The sequence below is a fragment of the Bombina bombina genome, chromosome 1 (assembly GCF_027579735.1).
Source record: "Bombina bombina isolate aBomBom1 chromosome 1, aBomBom1.pri, whole genome shotgun sequence".
NCBI classification, from domain to species: Eukaryota; Metazoa; Chordata; class Amphibia; order Anura; family Bombinatoridae; genus Bombina; species Bombina bombina.
In genome coordinates, this window is record NC_069499.1 from 827,534,061 (window position 1) to 827,555,609 (window position 21,549).

The following is a 21,549-nucleotide window of genomic DNA, read 5'->3' on the forward strand; positions in this document are numbered from 1 at the left end:
GAAGAGGATGCTCCGCGCCGGATGTCTTGAAGATGGAGCTGCTCCGCGCCAGATGGATGAAGATAGAAGATGCCGTCTGGATGAAAACTTCTTCCCGCTTGGATGAAGACTTCTGCCGGCTTCGCTGAGGACTTCTGCTGCTTGGATGAGGATGGATGTCCAGTCTTCGAAAACTGTAAGTGGATCGTTGGTGGTTAGTGTTAGGTTTTTTTAAGGTTTTTTTGGGTGGGTTTTAATTTTAGGTTAGGGACTTTGGGCAGTAAAAGAGCCAAATGCCATTTTCAAGGAAATGGGGAGCTTAGATTTTTTAAGGGCCATTGGTAGTTTAGTGTAGGCTTGTTTTTTTTTATTTATTTTTTTATTTTGATAGGGATCTTAGATTAGGAGTACTTCGTTTTTATTTTTGATACTGTGGTTTTTTATTTTTTGTAACTTAGTGTTTTTTATTTTTTGTAACTTAGTTGTTATTTATTTGTAATTTAGTAATTTTTAATAGTATATTTAAATAACTTGAGTAGGGTTAGGTTTTTAAATATGTAATATAGTTAATTTAATTGTTAGTTTAATGTAATTTTAGTATACTAGTTAGGGTAGGTTAATTAATAGTTTAATATAGTTTATTTTAATTCTAAAGGTAAGTTTTAATTTATTATAAGATAGGGATGAGTTAATATTTAATGTAAAATTAGCGAGTTGTTAGGTTTAGGGGTTAATAGCTTAATTTAGTTTATGGTGATGAAAGGGCTGACAGTTTAGGGGTTAATAGTGATGTGGGAGGCCAGGGGTTAATAATTTTATTACAGTTGCGGTGGGCTCCGGGAGCGGCGGGATAGGGGTTCATACTTTTATTTAGTTGCGGTGGGGTCCAGGAGCGGCGGGATAGGAGTTAATACATTTATTTAGTTGCGGCGGGGTCTGGGAGCGGCGGGATAGGGGTTAATATATTTTATGTAGGTGGCGGCAATGTCGGGGTGGCAGATTAGGGGTGATTAGACTCGGGGTACATGTTAGGGTGTTAGGTGAAAACTTACTGGTTTTCTAGCATTGAAATCAATGGGATATCTGGCAGCATTGAACATAAGCTTTCGCTGCTTTCAGACTCCCATTGATTCCTAAGGCATCTGCGGCCTCCAGGGTGGCGGATTGAAAACCAGGTACGCTGGGCCGGAATAGTGGCAAGCGTGCCTGTTAGAAATTTGATAACTTGCAAAAGTTGTCAGAAAGTGCTGAATTTGTATTCAGAACATCTGTAATGATGTAAGCATCGATCTGTGTCGGATTGAGACCGGCGGATCGTATGTTACGTCACAAATTTCAACTTTTGCCGGTCTGTAGGCTTTGATAACTAGGTCGAATCAGGCTCGCCACAATATAATTTTAATGTTATATAACTTTTACGAAATAATAACACTGAACAAAAAGGAAGTCAATTTCAGATATACAACATCCGGTTCCGGTTCATATTTCAATTGTTTGGGCGCCAAAACAGCAGCCAGACGATTGGCTACCTAAAGGTATTTAAGAAGCATTCACACCATACCATATCATAGTCTTGAAAAAGGGCCGAAACGCGTTGACATCTTATGGTGAGCTTCATTTCAGTTAATTTCTTTTGATTGAGACATTTTTGCACTATGTTATTGTTTTTCACTTGCAGGTAATCAGAAATAACACTTTGAGAATTCCTGGATAACTTTGGATTTCTATCACTCTGTGTTACTTATTATTTGGTTGACAAATTGAGGAACTCATCTGATTTTTTCACACTTAGGATTATCACTAATTTATCTGTTTGGATCACAGTACACAATTGGACTATCTTTGACTTTTTTATCACTATCATTATTTGTTGTTTTTTGACGTGCATAACTTTTTCAATTTTTCAGCATCATTCACCATTATTTTTGTACTCTTCAAGTTAATTTTTTAAAAAGAACACTCACTTTTTTCTTTCTTTTTTTGATGAACTTCTCTATATGATTTTTATTTTTATCGATTCTCCATATCCATGAGAAATCTCTCATCTATTGTTTTTTAAATCCATATTTGCAAAACATATCCATTTATAGCGCAATTCTATTGTTACCTAACCGTGCAATATTATTATTATCATCATTGCTTTAAGGTTTAACTAGTTTATGTACACCATGGATCCATGATTTTTTATTTTAGTTGTCATTGTTTTTAATTATTGTGTTTCATTATTGTCTTTTAATCATTGTTTTATTAAACTCCACCCTTGCCTTATCACATATTAGGCGCTCCTTAGCATCTTTTCTTTTGTAATTATGTAAGCATCGATCTGTGTCGGATTGAGACCGGCGGATCGTATGTTACGTCACAAATTTCAACTTTTGCCGGTCTGTAGGCTTTGATAACTAGGTCGAATCAGGCTCGCCACAATTACGCTGCGGAATTCCAGCGTATTTGTGGTTGACGACTTGATAAATATCCAAGACTGCACAGAATGAGACTCCCTGGCTTTATATATAAAACTCAATTACATAGTCTGGAACACACCTGAGCAGGGTGGTGTGCTTTAACCAAAGGGATTTGGTCAGTCTCCCTTAAATTTAAGAAATACAACAAGGTGGTTTGGTTAATCACATCTAACAAAAACATTTTATATATTAGCACACATATTGTGGGAGTGCTGCCAAAATGACCAAAATAAGTATAAGACAAAAACGTATTGGCGCACATCCAAACACATAAGACCACTTATTTTTACACATTTTTAACATATATTTTTAAATGCTGCAAAAAAATTGCCTGCTTAATATATTTTATTTTTTTAAATAAAGTTGGGATCTTAGTCACACAATATGGCCATATTTTGCTCAGCCAGTCACCACCTACAAGGTGTCCCAAATAAGACTGGTCCTAACACTATAAAGTTTAGCCTTACTGGGCTGAATCATTCGATTCTAATATACCAAAATAGAATTCCAACACTGCAGTACTATGCCTCAAATCAAGACTGCACAGAATGAGACTCCCTGGCTTTATATATATAACTCAATTACATAATCTGGAACACACCTGAGCAGGGTGTTGTGCTTTAACCAAAGGGACCAGTCTAATTTGGGACACCTTGTAAGTGGTGACTGGCTGAGCAGAATATGGCCATATTGTGTGACTAAGATCCCAACTTTATTTAAAAAATTTAAATATATTAAGCAGGCAACTTTTTGCAGCATTTAAAAATATGTTAAAAATATGTGTAAAAATAAGTGGTCTTATGTGTTTGGATGTGTGCCAATACCTTTTTTTTCTCATAATATAGCTAACTTCCTTTTTATTTTTTGGAAAAATCTATGTGCACTATGTTTAAGCCATGTAATACAAGTCACACTCTCCACTTTGCACCAATTTTGACTCAACACTTTTCACACCATTTATGAAGCAATCTCCTAAACAACCCACACTAGTGAATTTTTCCACCACTTTTGATTGGAATATGCATAATCACATGATTTGTGACATCAGCCAATCTGATTCAAATACACATTATAAACTATCACTAACTAATCAAATTGCTTGATACTTGTGTCATTTATCACTCATCAGAACTTGTAACTGCCATTTGTTACATTGTGTATTCTTACATTGTGTATGATACCTTGAAAGTGAATTTAGAATTAAAGATAAACATTGATGCTGACATTAGGACACACAGTGATTTTAAAATTCGAATTGATGTTTGATTCAATATAATCTTAAACTGATAGCTCAAAGGGATAGCCCACCTAACATTAAACTGTCATGATTCAGATACAGCAGAAATTAAAATCACCTCTTTACTGACATTATATTTTCAGTTTATTTCTTCCTCCTCTTGACTTTCTTTTTCAGTAAGAAATGTCATTTTATATGCCAGCCCATTTTTTAACACCTGTGAGGGGGGGGGGGGTTAAAAATAGATTGCAATCAGGAGGGGTTAGACAGGTGCAGAGAGAAAACTGGCCCAGCTCTTAAAATATCCATTGATTGAAAATAAATACATATGATACCCTGATTGCATGTTATATTCACTCAGAATAATAATACATTTACAATACATACATATAGTGGTATAAATAAGCAAAGCAATATGACAGACAGCATTGTTTAGAACAAAAAAAGGAACTTAGGAACATGTAAATATGTTTGCAAAAGATTTCTGACATAACACACACATACAGTATATGTACAAATTCTAGCATTAATAATAAAATAAAAGATTAGCTTTAGAGAAATGTGATTGTTCATGGACAGTAATGAAATGGTATAAATAAAGTTGTTAAAAACCCGAATAACTGCAACATCGATGACTGTTAGTTAACACCATTCAGATGCTCTTACGCACCATACTTGACGCACGTGCTTTTGACGGCTTTTTTTATAAATAAGGGTATCGTATTCAGAACAGCGGCAGCAATGTCTGGCGAGCGTATTGACACTGACGAATGCAACATAGTTGACGCTTTGATAAATAGGCCCCTTAACCTCAAAAGTGCTGTCCTTCAGTACCTAGAAGGCAAAGCACTTACCTGTGGATCCAGCTGCAGGGCAGATAACAGCTACTAAGGTGTGACCGGTACTCCACTCCCTGTCAGGGACCTGTAGTAAAAGAAAGAACAGAGTAATCAACCCTGGCTTTCTGCAAAGGGGTAGTAAAAGTGTTAGAAGTAAAGCAAAGACCACCTCACCGCCTTCTAACTGCTAAAAGCCACCACTACTCTTACTAAAGAGATTGACGTTGACACAGCTAGACCCCAATCCTTGCTTGCAGGGAAAAGTACCCATAAAAGGATTAAATATCTTCTGACACCGTCTTTGCACATCCTCCATTGACAGAGGCAAATAGAATGACTGGGGATGATGGGTAAGGGAAGTTACACTTAACAGGTTTGCTAGGGTGCTCTTTGCCTCCTCCTGCTGGCCAGGAGTTGAATATCCCACTAGTAATTGGAATGACGTTGTGGACTCTTATTGCCATAGGAAAGCAATATCCATTTATGCAACAAATTTACAATGTAGCAAAACTGATCTTATGTATGACACCCCATTGCATAAAGTGTACATAGATGTTCCTCTCCAGCACTTATCTGAAGCTGAATGAAAAATTAGTTTTAATGAACATGAAAAATTGGGGACACAAAAGAAAAAAAAGTGAACCGCAATGTAAAAATATTTATTGGTAAATAGAGATTTAAGGCATACTGAAAAGACTACGAGGCCCATCAATAACAAATTAAAATCTAGACCTGGAAATAGAAAATGATGACAGGGAACAAAATGTAGTAGGGTTTCAAGTATTTATAGTATATGATAGCAATAGGAGTGATATGCTTTGATTCTTTTTTAAATTATTTTATTGCTTTTGTTATGTCATAATTTTAGGAAAACCTGCGACCCTCTGCACCCCCTGTAGTTTCGCCCCTGGGGACAGTCTATACTAAAATTGTTATTGTTTAAAAAGATAGATAATGCATTTGCTACCCATTCCTCAGATTTGCACAACCAACATTGTTATATATACATTTATAACATTTAAACCTCTAAATTTCTGCCTGTTTCTAAGCCACTAAAGACAGCCTCTTATCATATGCTTTTTTATTAGCTTTTGACAACAGGAGACAGCTAGCTCATGTGTTCACGCCTGTGGAGTTATTTAAGAGTCAGCACAACACAGCACTAATTGGCTAAAATGCAAGTAAATTGATAATAAATAAATAAAAAGTCACGTGATCAGGGGGCTGATAGAAGATGCTTAGATATAAGGTAATCACAGAGGTAAAAAGTATATTAAAGGGACACTGAACCCAAATTTTTTTCTTTTTCGTGATTAAGCTAGAGAATGCAATTTTAAGCAACTTTCTAATTTACTCCTATTATCACATTTTCTTAATTCTCCTGGTATCTTTATTTGAAATGCAAGAATGTAACTTTAGATGCCGGCCCATTTTTGCTGAACAACCTGGGTTGTTCTTGCTGATTGGTTGATAAATTCATCCACCAATGAAAAAGTGCTGTCCAGAGGTCTGAAACAAATAAAAGCTTAGATGCCTTCTTTTTAAAATAAAGATAGAAAGAGAACGAAGAAAAATTGATAATTGGAGTAAATTACAAAGTTGCTTAAAATTTCATGCTCTATCTGAATCACAAAAGAAAAAATTTGGATTCAGTGTCCCTTTAATATAACTGTGTTGGTTATGCAAAACTTGGGAATGGGTAATAAAGGGATTATTTATCTTTTAAAACAATACAAATTCTATTGTAGACTGACCCTTTAAGGAGACTGAGAACATGAGATGGTAATCAGTGGATCCCATGCAGCATGCAGGGAACTGATTCTAACATTTAAGAATAAAAGGCAAAGGCAGGGCATCTGATATGGCTGCTGGGTCTTCAATCCACACCAGTAGTGCAGTTTTCAAAACTGTATTAAGATATATAAATCTAGTTTTAGGACTATTTTATATATTGGAATTTTATAATAAATTTTTTCCAGGGAAACATTTTCTTCTCCTTGAATGTTTTCATGTTCTATGTTGCCACCTAGTGCACAATTTTACAAATTACATTTAAAAAGATCTTTAAAATTCTTCAAAATATTGGGCTAGATAACGTGTGGAGCACAAATTAGTGTTCCCGCTCGGACGTAAACTACACTCGACGATGGCCTTTTGCGCGCTTAAGTTGCACTCGTATAACAAGTAAAAAGTGGGTGCGTGAGCATAAAGCCGACGCGCTAAAAAAATATTGCGACCACGTTAACTTTTCCCATAAACTTCAATTGAGCGTGAAAACTGAAAAAAACACCCATACTAGCACACTAACGCGATCATGTTTATTCAAGTGCACTAAACTAGGAATATTTCCTATTCCAACGTGTACTATTTATTCCCAAATAAATATTTCTATATGTATATGCTGATCTATACATACATGTAGCGAGGGTAAACAGGTCCTCAGAGGGTGCGCTGATGCTGGCAAGTTGATTGTAGTCAGATTTTGTAGGCGCCGGCAGTTTCTAAAGTGCCGTAAGTCACTGGCGACTCCAGAAATTTGTACTTACGCAGATTTCTGGACATCGCTGGTTTGTCAGACTTACGTCACTTTTGCCTCTGACGGCGCCGTATATAGGATAGCTCGAGTTGCGAGCTGAAACTGCGGGCGGCGGGGGTTCCCTCGCTTGCGCCGCAATCTACGATCTTTATCGGATCGCGCCCTTGCTGTACTTTTTCACTACATAACACTTCTGAAGTAACGGTATATACGCTTACGATAACAGTGAGTCATTTTTGAGTTTCTATTTTTTGGTGCTGCTATATACATTTATTTTCATCCACAGGTATCTATATCTGTTATATACTAGTTACAACTCTGATGACATGCTTTCTTAAAGGCACGTAGTTAGAAATATGGGATGTGTAACAAACAATCTGCACATATTTTTAGCTACCTTGTTTGATTTTAGCTTATATGGTTCCTTTGATGTGTTTGATTCACCTATGCATAATAAGAGAGCTTTCTACAACATGCAATTAACATAGAGGCATGATACATTTTTTGTTTTTTTGCAATGTGATTGTTTCCTTGAGCCCAGATTATTTACCTTTTATTTTTACACACTGTATATTAAGTTATATTGAAGGTATATATGTATTCATTAAGATATTAACACTATCGCCTAGATTTAGAGTTCTGTGTTAGCCATCCAAACCAGCGTTAAGGGGTCCTAACGCTGGTTTTGGCCGCCCGCTGGTATTTAGAGTCAGTCAGGAAAGGGTCTAACGCTCACTTTCCAGCCGCGACTTTTCCATACCGCAGATCCCCTTACGTCAATTGTGTATCCTATCTTTTCAATAGGATCTTTCTAACGCTGGTATTTAGAGTCTTGGCTGAAGTGAGCGTTAGAACTCAAACGACAAGACTCCAGCCACAGAAAAAATTCAGTAGTTAAGAGCTTTATGGGCTAACGCCGGTTCATAAAGCTCTTAACTACTGTGCTCTAAAGTACACTAACACCAATAAACTACCTATGTACCCCTAAACCGAGGACCCCCCACATCGCCACCACTCTAATAAAATTTTTTAACCCCTAATCTGCCGACCGCACACTGCCGCAACCTACATTATCCCTATGTACCCCTAATCTGCTGCTCCTAACATCGCCGACACTTACATAATGTTTATTAACCCCTAATCTGCCCCCCCAATGTCGCCGCTACCTAACTACACTTATTAACCCCTAATCTGCCGACCGGACCTCGCCGCTACTCTAATAAATGTATTAACCCCTAAAGCTAAGTCTAACCCTAACACCCCCCTAAGTTAAATATAATTTAAATCTAACGAAATAAAATAAATCTTATTAAATAAATTAATCCTATTTAAAGCTAAATACTTACCTGTAAAATAAACCCTAATATAGCTACAATATAACGAATAATTATATTGTAGCTATTTTAGCATTTATATTTATTTTACAGGCAACTTTGTATTTATTTTAACTCGGTACAATAGCTATTAAATAGTTAATAACTATTTAATAGCTACCTAGTTAAAATAAGTACAAAATTACCTGTAAAATAAATCCTAACCTAAGTTACAATTAAACCTAACACTACACTATCAATAAATTAATTAACTAAACTATCTACAATTATCTACAATTAAAGGGACAGTCTACCATAGAATTGTTATTGTTTTAAAAGATAGATAATCCCTTTATTACCCATTCCCCAGTTTTGCATAACCAACACAGTTATATTATACTTTTTACCTCTGTGATTATCTTGTATCTAGGAATCTTCTTCCAGCCCCCTGATCACATGACTGTGACTGTTTATTATCTATTGTCTTAAATTTAGCATTGTGTTGTGCTAAATCTTAAATAACCCCCTGTGCCTGAACACAGTGTTATCTATATGGCCTATGTGTATTTTCTGTCTCTTTGTGTTGAAAAGAGATTTAAAAAGCATGTGATAAGAGGCAGCCTTCAAAGGCTTAGACATTAGCATATGAGTCTGCCTATGTTTAGTTTAAACTAAGAATACCAAGAGAAAAAAGCTAAATTTGATGATAAAAGTAAATTGGAAAGTTGATTAAAATTAAAAGTCCTATCTGAATAATGGAAGTTTAATTTATACTAGACTGTCCCTTTAAATCAACTAAACTAAATTACAAAAAAAAAAACCCACTAAATTACAAAAAATAAAAAAAGATTACAAGAATTTTAAACTAATTACACATACTCTAAGCCCCCTAAAAAAATAACAAAGCCCCCCAAAATAAAAAAATGCCCTACCCTATTCTAAAATAAAAAGTTAACAGCTCTTTTACCTTACCAGCCCTTAAAAGTGCCTTTTGCGGGGCATGCCCCAAAGAAAACAGCTCTTTTGCATTTAAAAAAAACATACAATACCCCCCAACATTACAACCCACCACCCACATACCCCTAATCTAACCCAAACACTCCTTAAAAAACCTAACACTAAGCCCCTGAAGATCTCCCTACTTTATCTTCACCACGTCGGGTATCACCGATCCGTCCAGAAGAGGGTCCGAAGTCTTCATCCTATCCGGTAAGAAGAGGTCCAGAAGAGGGTCCAAAGTCTTAATCCTATCCGGCAAGAAGAGGACATCCGGACTGGTAGACATGTTCATCCAGGCGGCGTCTTCTATCTTCATCCATCCAGCGCGGAGCGGGACCATCTTGAAGCAGCCGACTCGGATCCATCCTCTTCTTCCGGCGACTCCCGACGAATGAAGGTCCCTTTAAGTGACGTCATCCAAGATGGCGTCCCTCGAATTCCGATTGGCTGATAGGATTCTATCAGCCAATCGGAATTAAGGTAGGAAAAATCTGATTGGCTGATTGAATCAGCCAATCAGATTCAAGTTCAATCCGATTGGCTGATTGGATCAGCCAATCAGATTGAGCTCGCATTCTATTGGCTGATCGGAACAGATGGTCCCGCTCCGTGCCGGATGGATGAAAATAGAAGACGCCACCTGGATGAACATGTCTACCGGTCCGGATGTCCTCTTCTTGCTGGATAGGATGAAGACTTCGGACCCTCTTCTGGACGGATCGGTGATACCCAGTGTGGTGAAGATAAAGTAGGGAGATCTTCAAGGGCTTAGTGTTAGGTTTTTTAAGAGCTGTTTGGGTTAGATTAGTGGTATGTGGGTGGTGGGTTGTAATGTTGGGGGGGTATTGTATGTTTTTTTTAAATGCAAAAGAGCTGTTTTCTTTGGGGCATGCCCCGCAAAAGGCCCTTTTAAGGGCTGGTAAGGTAAAAGAGCTGTTAACTTTTAATTTTAGAATAGGGTAGGGCATTTTTTTTATTTTGGGGGGCTTTGTTATTTTTTTAGGGGGCTTAGAGTAGGTGTAATTAGTTTAAAATTCTTGTAATCTTTTTTTATTTTTTGTAATTTAGTGGGGGTTTTTTGTAATTTAGTTTAGTTTATTTAATTGTAGATAATTGTAGATAGTTTAGTTAATTAATTTATTGATAGTGTAGTGTTAGGTTTAATTGTAACTTAGGTTAGGATTTATTTTACAGGTAATTTTGTACTTATTTTAACTAGGTAGCTATTAAATAGTTATTAACTATTTAATAGCTATTGTACCGAGTTAAAATAAATACAAAGTTGCCTGTAAAATAAATATAAATGCTAAAATAGCTACAATATAATTATTCGTTATATTGTAGCTATATTAGGGTTTATTTTACAGGTATATAGCTTTAAATAGGATTAATTTATTTAATAAGATTTATTTTATTTCGTTAGATTTAAATTAAATTTAACTTAAGGGGGGTGTTAGTGTTAGGGTTAGACTTAGCTTTAGGGGTTAATACATTTATTAGAGTAGCGTCGAGGTCCGGTCGGCAGATTAGGGGTTAATAAGTGTAGTTAGGTAGCGGCGAAGTTGGAGGGGGGGCAGATTAGGGGTTAATAAATATTATGTAGGTGTCGGCGATGTTAGGGGCAGCAGGTTAAGGGTTCATAGGGATAATGTAGGTTGCGGCGGTGTTTGGAGCGGCAGATTAGGGGTTAATAATAAAATGCAGGGGTCAGCGATAGCGGGGGCGGCAGATTAGGGGTTAATAAGTGTAAGGTTAGGGGGGTTTAGACTCGGGGTACATGTTAGGGTGTTAGGTGCAGACTTAGGAAGTCTTTCCCCATAGGAAACAATGGGACTGCGTTAGGAGCTGAACGCTGTTTTTTTTGCAGGTGTTAGGTTTTTTTTCAGCTCAAACTGCCCCATTGTTTCCTATGGGGATATCGTGCATGAGCACGTTTTTTGAAGCTGGCTGCGTCCGTGAGCAACGCTGGTATTTAGAGTTAAAGTGGCGGTTATGCTCTACGCTCCCTTTTTGGAGCCTAACGCAGCCCTTCAGAGAACTCTAAATACCAGCGTTGTTTAAAAGGTGCGGGGGGAAAAAACCATGCGTAGCTAACGCACCCCTTCTAATGCAAAACTCTAAATCTAGGTGTATGTTTGCACCATATTATATGATTTCATTGTTACTATGACAACAGTTTAGCGGTTTTCCGCATTTGTGGGTGGCGTTACTTCACTTTGTCTGAGGAAGAGGATTGTTTCTCCGAAACATCTCGCTGTTTGAATAAAGGAACACTTTAGTTCACTTTAAATCCAGAGAGTGACATTTATTTTTAATTAGATGTATACAGTCATGGCATGGGGATGAGAAAGAGCAGCAAAGAATTGTCTAAGGATTTGAGAACAAAAATAGTGGAAAAACATGGACAATCTTAAAGGGACAGTCTACACCAGAATTTTTATTGTTTTAAAAGATTGATAATCCCTTTATTACTCATTCCCCAGTTTTGCATAACCAACACAGTTATAATAATATACTTCTAACCTCTGTGATTATCTTGTATCTAAGCCTCTGCAAACTGCCCCTTTATTTCAGTTCTTTTGACAGACTTGCAGTTTAGCCAATCAGTGCCTGCTCCCAGATAACTTCACGTGCACGAGCACAGTGTTATCTATATAAAATACGTGAACTAACACCCTCTAGTGGTGAAAAACTGTTAAAATGCATTCTGAAAAGAGGTGGCCTTCAAGGTCTAAGAAATTAGCATATGAACCTCCTAGGTTAAGTTTTCAACTAAGAATACCAAGAAAACAAAACAAAATTGGTGATAAAAGTAAATTGGAAAATTGTTTAAAATTACATGCTCTATCTAAATCATGAAAGTTTATTTTGGCCTAGACTGTCCCTTTAAGGTTACAAGTCCATCTCCAGAGATCTTCATGTTCCTGTGTCCACTGTGCGTAACATTGTCAAGAAGTTTACAGTCCATGGCACTTTAGCTAATATTTGCTAAAACTTACTTGAGGAAGCCAATATCATTTTGGGAGAATGTGCTGTGGACAGATGACACAAAATTACAGTTTTTTGGTAAAGCCCATAATTCTACTGTTTTCAGAAAAAGAAATGAGGATTTTAAAGAAAAGAATACAGTCCCTACAGTCAAACATGGTGGAGGTTCACTAATGTTTTAGGGTTGCTTGCTGCTTCAGGTACTGGATGTCTTGACTGTGTGCATGGCATCATGAAATCTGAAGACTACCAAAGAATTCTGTGGTGCAATGTAGGGCCCAGTGTCAGAAAGTTGGGTTTCCGTCAGAGGTTATAGGTCAGCAGGACAATGACCCAAACAAAGCACACTTCAAAAAGCACCCAGAAATGGTTTAAGACAAAGCGCTGGAGAGTACTGAACTGGCCAGCAATGAAGCCAGATCTCAATCCCATAGAGCACCTGTGGAGAGATCTCAAAACAGCAGTTGGGAAAAGGAACCCTTCCAATCTGAGAAACCTGGAGCAGTTGGCTAAAGAAGAGTGGTCCAAAATTCCAGCAGAGAGGTGTAAGAAACTCATTGATGGTTACAGGAAGCAATTGATTTCAGTTATTTTTTTCCAATGGGTGTGGTACCGAATATTAAATTGAGCCAATCATTTTGTCCAGTCCATTTTTGGAGTTTTGCGTGGAATGTGTCAGATTTGGCTTTTTTTTCTCCACTTTTTTGTGTCATACATTGGTTACAACCAAGGTATGCAGAATACCATCTCTGAATGCACAACATGTTGAACCTTGAAGCAGATGGGCTACAGCAGCAGAAGACCACACCGGGTGCCACTCCTGTCAGCTAAGAACAGGAAACTGAGGCTACAATTCGCACATGCTCACCAAAATTGGACAATAGAAGATTGGAAAAACGTTGCCTGGTCTGAAGAGTCTCGATTTCAGCTGCACTATTCAGATGGTAGGGTCAGAATTTGGCATAAAAAACATGAAAGCATGGATCCATCCTGCCTTGTATTAACGATTCAGGCTGGTGTTGGTGTAATGGTGTGGGGGATATTTTCTTGGCACACTTTGGGCCCCTTAGTACCAATTGAGCATCGTTTAAATGCCACGACCTACCTATGTATTGTTGCTGACTATGTCCATCCCTTTATGACTACAGTGCACCCATCTTCAGATGGCTACTTCCAGCAGGATAATGCACCATGTCACAAAGCTCAAATCATCTCAAACTGGTTTCTTGAACATGACAATGAGTTCACTGTACTTCATTGGCATCAACAGTTACCAGATCTCAAGCCAATAGAGCACCTTTGGGATGCAGTGGAACAGGAGATTCACATCATGGATGTGCAGCCGACAAATCTGCAGCAACTGCGTGATACTATCATGTAAATATGGACCAAAATCTCTGAGGAATGTTTCCAACACCTTGTTGAATATATGCCACAAAGAATTAAGGCAGTTCTGAAGGCAAAAGAGGGGTCCAACCAGGTACTAGCAAGGTTTACCTAATAAAGTGGCCGGTGAGTGTATTTATAGAAATAGGTATTTAAGAATAATGGAATATATTCTTCTATGTGAAGAACATTGTAATTTGAAATATTATATTTCATGTGTGGTTTAGCGCTCTTGAATAAACATGGCCGGATTATATTGCAAGTATGTGTGTTATTTTTTTTTCCTATGGGAGATGAAGTCACGTAAAAAAAAAAAAAAATTTATTATAAAATATATGTCTATATATTTATATATCTGGTAATTTAAAATGCAAAGGAACAACAGATCGTTTACCTGTGTTACTGGTAGAAATACAAATGCAGTATAGAATTAAAAAAAGACAATCTAATAATGAGTAAAGAGAATATTGTGGGTAAGGAGAATATTTCTACATAAGCAGAGTGATATTAAAAGCGATACTACGCTCACACATCTACAACAAAGTGTCCAACATAGAATATATTGTTGTAGTAGATGCCAAAACCGCAACCAAAGTATCCAGGAGTTGGCATTCCTGCTATCATTCTCCTTGGGTTCTATCCTATTTAAATAAGCAAATTACTTCAGTCTGCTAGTGTTCTAGGATATTTAGAATGGTAATTCTTATTTGGGTCAGAAGCTCCAGCACAACCTTCCCACGCACAACCATCTCTAGGGTTTACAGAGAATGGTCCGAAAATGATAAAATATCCTGTGAGCGGCAGTTGTGTGGACGAAAATGCCATGTTGATGTCAGAGGTCAGACGTACACTGAGAAAACTTTCAGTTTAGCTGAGCTTCCTGTTATGTGCGCGAAAAGGTTGTGCTGGAGGTTCTGACCCAAGTAAGAATTACCATTCTACATATCCCAGAACACTAGCAGACTGAAGTAATTTACTTATTTAAATAGGATACCTCCCAAGGAGCATGATGGCAGGCATGCCAACTCCTATGTCTCAGAGCGTTCCTGAGTGATGAACTACAGACTTCAGAAGCAAACATTGCATGCTACAGAAGAGATGCTGCTGTGCTTCATTTGTAAATTAGACTGCATGACAAAGGGATCTCAGCCAGTGTCCCCTCTGGAGAATATCTTCATTCTGAATCAACTGGGCGCACTTCTAAAGAACCCTGTACTGAAGATACACAGACTGCAGATCTGAAAAATCCCTGTGGCGATTGATTCCTCTCTTATACACTGCGATTTACTTACCTCGTAGGATTGAGAGTATTTCCTGTGAGTACATTGCGGTTTCGGCATCTACTACCAACAATATATTTTATGTTGGACACTTTGTTGTAGATGTGTGAGCGGAGTTTCGCTTTTTATATCACTCTGTTTATGTAGAAATATTCTCCTTACCCACAATATTCGCTTTACTCATTATTAGATTGTGCTTTTGGAATTCTATACTGCATTTGGATTTCTACCAGTAGCGCAGGTAAACGGTCTGTTGTTCCTTTGCATTTTAATTTTCTTATTAAGGAGTATTTTGAGGCTGTATTCCATTTATAATTGGTCATACCTGCTGTTTATCTTCATCCACCTCATAGCGCCCCCTAAGGGTTACCTGTAGCCACCCTTTTGACCCCTAGTGTCCCTTTAACTCTTGTTTATAATATATCTGGTAATGTTCATGTAAAATTCATATAGGAATAGATATACAGGTATAGTTATTTACAGATATATACTGTATAGAAATAGTGTATGTATTTACAATAAAAAGGACATTTTTCTGTAAGTGAACATTGGAATGATAAATATGTACAGTAAAAATACATAGATTTATATGTATGTGTGTGTATGTATATGAAAAAATCATATTTATGCAATATTATTTAATAATGTGTTTAACTGTGTATGTACTGTAAATATTTCACTTTCCAATATTCTTCATACAGGGGAATATGTTTTAAGTATTTTTAAATAGATATATTTCTATATATATATACAGCGCTGTGCAATCTGTTGGTGCTTTACAAATACCTGATAATAATAAATAATATATATATATATATATATAAATATATATCTGTATATAGCCATACATACACATAGATAGATAGATGATAGATATGTATGTATAGAGGGTAAACAGTCAATCGGATTGAACTTGAATCTGATTGGCTGATTCAATCAGCCAATCAGATTTTTCTACCTTAATTCCGATTGGCTGATAGAATCCTATCAGCCAATCGGAATTCAACGGACACCATCTTGGATGACGTCATTTAAAGGTACCTCATTCCTAGTTCAGTCTTCGTGCAGGATGGATGCCCCGCGGCGGAGGAGCGAAGAAAGAAGATTGAAGATGCCGCTTTGCTTGAAGACATCGCCGTGTGGAAGAAGACTTCACTGCCGCTTGATTGGACATCACCCGGATCGGATGAAGAGTTCTGCCCGGCTGGGTGAAGACAAGGTAGGGAGATCTTCTGGGGGTTAGTGTTAGGTTTTTTTAAGGGGGGTTTGGGTGGGTTTAGAATAGGGGTATGTGGGTGGTGGGTTGTAATGTTGGGGGGTGGTATTGTGTTTTTTTTTTTACAGGCAAAAGAGCTGTTTTCTTTGGCGGCATGCCCCGCAAAAGGCCCTTTTAAGGGCTGGTAAGGTAAAAGAACTGTGAACTTTTTAAATTTAGAATAGGGTAGGAAATTTTTTTTATTTTGGGGGGCTTTATTATTTTATTAGGGGGCTTAGAATAGGTGTAATTAGCTTAAAAATCTTGTAATTTTTTTTTATTTTTTGTAATTTAGTGGGTTTTTTTTTGTAATTTAGTTTATTTTATTGAATTTTAGTTTAGATATTTGTAGTTTATTTAATTTATTGATAGTGTAGGTGTATTTGTAACAGGTTAGGATTTATTTTACAGGTAAATTGGTAATTATTTTAACTAGGTAGCTATTAAATAGTTATTAACTATTTAATAGCTATTGTACCTAGTTAAAATAAATGCCAAGTTACCTGTAAAATAAATATAAACCCTAAAATAGCTACAATGTAATTATTAATTACATTGTAGCTATCTTGGGTTTATTTTATAGGTAAGTATTTAGATTTAAATAGGAATATTTTAATTAATAATATTAATTAGATCTATTTTAATAAGAATTTAGTCAGGGATGTTAGAGTTAGATAGGGTTATTATACTTAATATATATATAATATAATAACGATATTAACTATATTAACCCTAATATAATTAGGGTTAATATAGTTAATATAGCTGGCGGCGGTGTAGGGGGATTAAATTAGGGGTTAATATTTATAAAATAGATGGCGGCGGTGTAAGGGGCTCACTTTAGGGGGTAGGTAAGGTAGATGGCGGTGGGGTAGGGGCTCACTTTAGGGGGTAGGTAAGGTAGATGGCGGCGGGGTAGGGGCTCACTTTAGGGGGTAGGTAGGTTTATTTTGCAGCTAGTTTAGGGAGTTACGGGGCTCCAATAGACAGCGTAAGGCTTACTACGGCTGCATTTTGTAGCGAGGTGAAAATGGAGTAAGATTTCTCCATTTTTGCCACGTAAGTCCTTACGCTGTATATTGGATACCAAACTGCGCTGGTTTGGTATACCTGCCTATGGCCCAAAAAACTACGGGCGAAGGCAGAAATATACGAGCGTAACTTCTAGGTTACGCCGTATATGTGATACCAAACCAGCGCAAATTTCGTCGTCGCCAGCTTTTGCGGGCGACGCTGCATATCGGATCGGACCCCAGATTGCATGGATGTGAGCGGATTGTTTACAGGCAGCATCTAACAACCAACCTGTCTGTAAACACTCAAGGGGGCGTGTCCTTGCTACAGCACCTCTAGTACAAATAATCAATGCAATCTATGTAGCAGGTATAGCACTGACTATTAAAGTAAAAAAAAAAATAGTATAATTTTTGTTAGTAGTTAGTAGTTAATAATTATATGTTAGTAGTTAAGACTGTTAAAACAATCTAAATAGTTTATCACCAAGACTCAGAGGGGGTGTTATGTTAACATCACAACTACCATGTTATGCTAGCCAGGATTACTTGTTATACTGACAAGAAATATTACATGTTACAGTTCACTTTCATACTTAAAGGGCCATACCAAACTTATGGCAAACTAGGCAAATATAATATCTCCAAATAATGTGCAAATGAGATATGGGTATAATTTCTATACTATCTATACTAAGATGATATTTAACCATACTAGTAAAAACATCAAATTATAAGTGCATAAATATAGATGTAACATTTTAATCTAGGAAACTTCATGTTGTATATAAGCCTATTTGTTCATTATACTAGTACATATGAGGAATAAGGAGAACAATATAAAAACATTATACAAACAATAATAAAATAAATGATATTGTATTTTAAATATATACCCAAAAGACAGCATGGGCACATAACTAATAGGAATAATAATAGCTCTCATATTGGACAACTAAACAGGTGTATTCAGAAAAACATACATGTAACTTATTGGAATATAAGTAAAAAACATAAGCCCTCTACAAACAAAGACGGTCACCATATGTTACTTATAGAATAATCATATGTAATATTTCCAATCAATATGTGAATTCAGACCATTAGGATGCAGAGTCCCCAATTTAAATATCAAATGTGCTTTAATTTGGAGAAATTTCTTATCTCTGTCATCACCCCTCTTCACTTCTTCAGAGGTGGGACATGGTTTATTAACATCCTTGACGGTGAGGTTGCTTTCTAGAAAATGTCTGGCAACAGGTTGGTCACTTTATCCTGAAGCCAGTGCTGTTCGTATATCACTATGATGATTCGCCATCTGCTTTCTGATGTCATCTGTCATCTTACCAATGTAAAAAAGTCTATAAATACAGCTCGGAAAGTAAAGGACATGTGTGGTCGTACATGTCATACAGTGTTTAATGTATATTTTCTTATTAGTGTGTGAATGTCAAAAAGTGTTTCCCCGAATCATAGCATTACATGTGGTGCAGCTAGGACATTTATATGACCCAACCTTATTACTACATAATCTTATTATTATCAGTTATTTGTAGAGTACCAACAAATTCTGCAGCACTATAAACATAGGTGGTATACAAGGTAACAATTATATGGATCAAATGGGTAGAGGGCCCTGCCTAGAGTCGCACTGTTGTAGTCAGCTCTTGTGAAGGTGATCTGCAAGCAGTTGTTACTATGTAACAATGCTCTAGGCCCATTTTTAATTTTTTTAAATAATTTTTATTAAGGTTCTCCAAGCAGTACAGAACAAATGAAATTCAATGTGAAACACTAGTACACAAATCCAAAATACATACAATAAGACATGGTTAGCACCATAACATGCTGTAGACAGTAAAAATGAAACACATTGCTTAATGATATTCCCATTTGTTAGTACAACATAAGAAACACCTCCTAGCTGATAGTGAGGGCCACTTTTGGACCCTTTCAACACTTAAAGCCTATAGGAGGCAAATAATAACTAGGGGACCACTGTTGGGTCCCATCTGGTGGTAGAACCTTCTATTTTTATTTATATATATATAGAGAGAAACTGATAGGCCACTCATGGGCCATATACAGGGAGTGCAGAATTATTAGGCAAGTTGTATTTTTGAGGATTAATTTTATTATTGAACAACAACCATGTTCTCAATGAACCCAAAAAACTAATTAATATCAAAGCTGAATAGTTTTGGAAGTAGTTTTTAGTTTGTTTTTAGTTATAGCTATTTTAGGGGGATTTCTTCTGTTAAGTGTGATCAGTCCACGGGTCATCATTACTTCTGGGATATTACTCCTCCCCAACAGGAAGTGCAAGAGGATTCACCCAGCAGAGCTGCATATAGCTCCTCCCCTCTACGTCACTCCCAGTCATTCTCTTGCACCCAACGACTAGATAGGATGTGTGAGAGGACTATGGTGATTATACTTAGTTTTATATCTTCAATCAAAAGTTTGTTATTTTAAAATAGCACCGGAGTGTGTTATTACCTCTCTGGCAGAGTTTGAAGAAGAATCTACCAGAGTTTTGCTATGATTTTAGCCGGAGTAGTTAAGATCATATTGCTGTTCTCGGCCATCTGAGGAGTGAGGTAAACTTCAGATCAGGGGACAGCGGGCAGATGAATCTGCATAGAGGTATGTAGCAGTTTTTATTTTCTGACAATGGAATTGATGAGAAAATCCTGCCATACCGATATAATGTCATGTATGTATACTTTACACTTCAGTATTCTGGGGAATGGTACTTCACTAGAATTACACTGTAAGAAATACATAAAGCTGTTTAATAACTAGAGATTATGTTTAACGTTTTTGCTGGAATGTAAAATCGTTTTCATTTGCTGAGGTACTGTGTGAATAAATGTTTGGGCACTATTTTTCCACTTGGCAGTTGCTTAATCTGTTTTTCTGACAGTTTCTGTTCTCCCTCACTGCTGTGTGTGAGGGGGAGGGGCCGTTTTTTGGCGCTTTTTCTATGCATCAAATATTTCAGTCAGCAACTCATTGTATTCCCTGCATGATCCGGTTCATCTCTACAGAGCTCAGGGGTCTTCAAAACTTATTTTGAGGGAGGTAATTTCTCTCTGCAGAGCTGTGAGAATTATAGTTTGACTGAGATAAAAAACGTTTATTCTGTAATTTGTTTCCTGCTTTCAGAATTTGTTATCTTTGCTAATGGGATTAAACCTTTGCTAAAGTTGTGTTGTTTACAAGGATTGAGGCTATAACTGTTTCAATTTATTAATTTTCAACTGTCATAGATCTTCTGTGCTTCTTAAAGGCACAGTACATTTTAATATTATTCTAATTGAATTGTATTTCCAAGTTGCAAGTTTATTTGCTAGTGTGTTAAACATGTCTGATTCAGAGGATGATACCTGTGTCATTTGTTGCAATGCCAAAGTGGAGCCCAATAGAAATTTATGTACTAACTGTATTGATGCTACTTTAAATAAAAGTCAATCTGTACAAATTGAACAAATTTCACCAAACAACGAGGGGAGAGTTATGCCGACTAACTCGCCTCACGTGTCAGTACCTACATCTCCCGCTCAGAGGGAGGTGCGTGATATTGTAGCGCCGAGTACATCTGGGCGGCCATTACAAATCACATTACAGGATATGGCTACTGTTATGACTGAGGTTTTGGCTAAATTACCAGAACTAAGAGGTAAGCGTGATCACTCTGGGGTGAGAACAGAGTGCGCTGATAATATTAGGGCCATGTCAGACACTGCGTCACAGGTGGCAGAACATGAGGACGGAGAACTTCATTCTGTGGGTGACGGTTCTGATCCAAACAGACTGGATTCAGATATTTCAAATTTTAAATTTAAACTGGAAAACCTCCGTGTATTACTAGGGGAGGTGTTAGCGGCTCTGAATGATTGTAACACAGTTGCAATACCAGAGAAAATGTGTAGGTTGGATAAATATTTTGCGGTACCGACGAGTACTGAGGTTTTTCCTATACCTAAGAGACTTACTGAAATTGTTACTAAGGAGTGGGATAGACCTGGTGTGCCGTTCTCACCCCCTCCGATATTTAGAAAAATGTTTCCAATAGACGCCACCACAAGGGACTTATGGCAAACGGTCCCTAAGGTGGAGGGAGCAGTTTCTACCTTAGCTAAGCGTACCACTATCCCGGTGGAGGATAGCTGTGCTTTTTCAGATCCAATGGATAAAAAGTTAGAGGGTTACCTTAAGAAAATGTTTGTTCAACAAGGTTTTATATTGCAACCCCTTGC

At 37.0% G+C, this 21,549-nt stretch overlaps 1 protein-coding gene across 4 annotated transcripts in view; it reads right to left on the bottom strand.

Annotated features, from left to right (window-relative positions):
- The window catches only part of TMLHE (trimethyllysine hydroxylase, epsilon), a 427,780-nt gene that overhangs the window by 334,976 nt on the left and 71,255 nt on the right, over positions 1 to 21,549 (bottom strand). Inside the window, exon 1 of one of the 4 annotated variants that reach the window (XM_053699430.1) lies at positions 4,533 to 4,552. The exons of the other annotated variants lie outside the window; for them this stretch is intronic. The gene's annotated coding sequence lies outside the window, so the exon portion shown is untranslated. Of the gene's footprint in view, positions 1 to 4,532; positions 4,553 to 21,549 lie in introns of those variants that run through there. 4 annotated transcript variants of the gene reach the window in all.